This window comes from Diadema antillarum, unplaced genomic scaffold (genome assembly GCF_040938485.1).
Source record: "Diadema antillarum isolate AM-2024a unplaced genomic scaffold, OU_Dant_1.0 seq00000006_RagTag, whole genome shotgun sequence".
Classification (NCBI taxonomy): domain Eukaryota; kingdom Metazoa; phylum Echinodermata; class Echinoidea; order Diadematoida; family Diadematidae; genus Diadema; species Diadema antillarum.
In genome coordinates, this window is record NW_027271128.1 from 962879 (window position 1) to 967393 (window position 4515).

Here is a 4515-nt window from a genome sequence, read left to right on the forward strand (position 1 = left end):
TTATATAGCTATAATTGTCCTGAGATAAAAGATTTCTGTTTGCAATAAAAATTTGAGACCGGCAAAAAGGGGATAACTGTCCGAGAGGCCCCATTTTGTGATGTAAATGAAAATATCGATATTTTATGTGATTGAGCTTTATTTGTTTGTTGAAAAACCTGTCTTCCCCTATTGACCGAGTTTACATGGCTATAATTGTCCTTAGATAAATGATTTCTGTTGATAACTAAGGTTTGATCCCGGCAAATAGTTAAAAACCACCCGAAAGGGTCCATTTTATGATATAAATGAAAATATTGATATTTTATGTGATTGAGTTATATGTGTTTGTATAAAAATCTGTATTCCCCTATTGGCCGGGTTTAGATAGCTATAACTGTCATCTGATGAATGATTTCTGTTGATAACAAGATTTTTATCCCGCCAAATAGGGGATAACTGTCCTTGAGGGCCCATTTTGTGATGTAAATGAAAATATCGATATTTTATGTAATTGAGCTTTATTTGTTTGTTGAAAAACCTGTCTTCCCCTATTGACCGAGTTTACAGGGCTATAATTGTCCTTAGATAAATGATTTCTGTTGATAACTAAGGTTTGATCCCGGCAAATAGTTAAAAACCACCTGAAAGGGTCCATTTTATGATATAAATGAAAATATTGATATTTTATGTGATTGAGTTATATGTGTTTGTATAAAAATCTGTATTCCCCTATTGGCCGGGTTTAGATAGCTATAACTGTCATCTGATGAATGATTTCTGTTGATAACAAGATTTTTATCCCGCCAAATAGGGGATAACTGTCCTTGAGGGCCCATTTTGTGATGTAAATGAAAATATCGATATTTTATGTAATTGAGCTTTATTTGTTTGTCAAAAAACCTGTCTTCCCCAATTGGGCGAGTTTACATAGCTATAATTGTCCTTAGATAAATGATTTCTGTTGATAAGGAAGGTTTGATCCCGGCAAATAGTTTACAATTACCCGAAATGGTCCATTTTATGATATAAATGAAAATATTGATATTTTATGTAATTGAGTTATATGTGTTTGTATAAAAATCTGTATTTCCCTATTGGCCGGGTTTAGATAGCTATAAATGTCCTTAGAAAAATGATTTCTGTTGGTAAAATTTTTATCCCGGCAAATAGGAGATAACTGTCCGAAATGGCTCATTTTGGGATATAAATGAAAATATCGAAATTTTATGTAATTAAGTTATATATGTTTGTTGAAAAACCTCTCTTCCGCTATTTGCGGGGTTTATATATGTATAACAGTCTTAAGACAAATGATATCTGTTGACAGAGAATTTTTGAGCCTCGCCAATAGGGGATAACTGTCCGAAAGGGCCCATTTTGTGAGATGAATGAAAATATCGATATCTTATGTAATTGAGTTATATGTATTTGTAGAAAAATTTGTATTCCCCTATTGGCCGGGTTTAGATAGCTATAATTGTCATTAGATAAATGATTTCTGTTGATAACGAAATTTTGATCCCGGCAAATAGTTTACAACCACCCGTAAGTGTCCATTTTATTATATAAATGAAAATATTGATATTTTATGTAATTGGGTTATATTTGTTTGTTGAAAAACCTGTCTTCCCCTATTGGCCGGGTTTAGATAGCTATAACTGTCATTAGATCAATGATTTAATCTGTTGATAACAAAATTCGGATCCCGGCAAATAGGGGATAATTGTCCGAAATGGCCCATTTTGTGATGTAAATGAAAATATCGATATTTCATGTAATTGAGCTTTATTTATTTGTTGAAAAACCTGCCTTCCATTATTGGGCGAGTTTACATAGCCATAAATGTCCTTAGATACATGATTTTTATTGATAAGGAAGGTTTGATCCCGGCAAATAGTTTAAAACCACCCGAAAGGGTCCATTTTATGATATAAATGAAAATATTAATATTTTATGTAATTGAGTTATATGTGTTTGTATTAAAATCTGTATTTCCCTATTGGCCGGGTTTAAACAGCTATAACTGTCATTAGATGAATGATTTCTTTTGATAAGAAAATTTTAATCCCGGCAAATAGGGGATAACTGTCCGAGATGGCCCATTTTGTGATATAAATGAAAATATCGATATTTTATGTAATTGAGTTATATGTGTTTGTAAAAAAAACCTTTGTTACCCTATCGGTCGGGTTTGGATAGCTATAACTGTCCTTACATAAATGATTTATGTTGATAACGAAGTTCTGAGCCCGGGAAAAAGGGGATAACTTTCCGAGAAGGCCCATTTTGTGACAGTCATAAGACAAATGATATCTGTTTACAGAGAATTTTTGAGCCTCGCCAATAGGGGATAACTGTCCGAAAGGGCCCATTTTGTGAGATGAATGAAAATATCGATATTTTATGTAATTGAGTTATATGTATTTGAAGAAAAATTTGTATTCCCCTATTGGCCGGGTTTAGATAGCTATAATTGTCATTAGATAAATGATTTCTGTTGATAACGAAATTTTGATCCCGGCAAATAGTTTACAACCACCCGAAAGGGTCCATTTTATGATATAAATGAAAATATTAATATTTTATGTAATTGAGTTATATGTGTTTGTATTAAAATCTGTATTTCCCTATTGGCCGGGTTTAAACAGCTATAACTGTCATTAGATCAATGATTTCTGTTGATAACAAAATTTTAATCCCGGAAAATAGGGGATAACTGTCCGAGATGGCCCATTTTGTGATATAAATGAAAATATCGATATTTTATGTAATTGAGTTATATATGTTTGTAGAAAAACCTTTGTTACCCTATTGGTAGGGTTTAGATAGCTATAACTGTCATTACATAAATGATTTATGTTGATAACGAAGTTTTGAGGAAGAGAAATAGGGGATAACTGTCCGAGAAGGCCCATTTTGTGATATGAATGAAAATATCGATATTTCATGTAATTGAGTTATATATGGTTGTAGAAAAACCTTTCTTCCCCTATTGGCAGGGTTTAGATAGCTATCACTGTTATTAGATAAATGGTTCCTGTTGACAACGAAGGTTTGGACCCGTCCAATAAGGGATAGCTGCCCGAAATTGCCCATTTTGTGATATAAATGAAAATATCGATAATTTATGTTATTGAGTTATATTTGTTTGTTGAAAAACCTGTCTTCCCCCATTGGCCAAGTTTACATAGCTATAATTGTCCTTAGATAAATGATTTGTGTTGATAGCAAAATTTTGATCCCGGCAAATAGGGGATAACTGTCCGAGATGGCCCATTTTGTGATATAAATGAAAATATCGATATTTTATGTTATTGAGTTTGTTGAAAAACCTATCTTCGCCTATATGCCGGGTTTATATAGCTATAATTGTCCTTAGATATAAATGAAAGTATTGATATTTTATGTAATTGGGTTATATTTGTTTGTTGAAAAACCTGTCTTCCCCTATTGGCCGGGTTTAGATAGCTATAACTGTCATTAGATCAATGATTTAATCTGTTGATAACAAAATTTTGATCCCGGTAAATAGGGGATAACTGTCCGAGATGGGCCATTTAGTGATATAAATGAAAATATCGACATTTTATGTAATTGAGCTTTATTTGTTTGTTGAAAAACCTGTCTTCCCCTATTGACCGAGTTTACATGGCTATAATTGTCCTTAGATAAATGATTTCTGTTGATAACTAAGGTTTGATCCCGGCAAATAGTTAAAAAACACCCGAAAGGGTCCATTTTATGATATAAATGAAAATATTGGTATTTTATGTGATTGAGTTATATGTGTTTGTATAAAAATCTGTATTCCCCTATTGGCCGGGTTTAGATAGCTATAACTGTCATCTGATGAATGATTTCTGTTGATAACAAGATTTTTATCCCGCCAAATAGTTAAAAAACACCCGAAAGGGTCCATTTTATGATGTAATGAAAATATTGATATTTTATGTAATTGAGTTATATGTGTTTGTAAAAAAACCTTTGTTACCCTATTGGTCGGGTTTAGATAGCTATAACTGTCATTACATAAATGATTTATGTTGATAACGAAGTTTTGAGCAAGAGAAATAGGGGATAACTGTCCGAGAAGGCCCATTTTGTGATATGAATGAAAATATCGATATTTCATGTAATTGAGTTATATATGTTTGTAGAAAAAGCTTTCTTCCCCTATTGGCAGGGTTTAAATAGCTATCACTGTTATTAGATAAATGGTTCCTGTTGACAACGAAGGTTTGGACCCGTCCAATAAGGGATAGCTGCCCGAAATTGCCCATTTTGTGATATAAATGAAAATATCGATAATTTATGTTATTGAGTTATATTTGTTTGTTGAAAAACCTGTCTTCCCCCATTGGCCGAGTTTACATAGCTATAATTGTCCTTAGATAAATGATTTGTGTTGATAACAAAATTTTGATCCCGGCAAATAGGGGATAACTGTCCGAGATGGCCCATTTTGTGATATAAATGAAAATATCGATATTTTATGTGATTGAGTTTGTTGAAAAACCTATCTTCGCCTATATG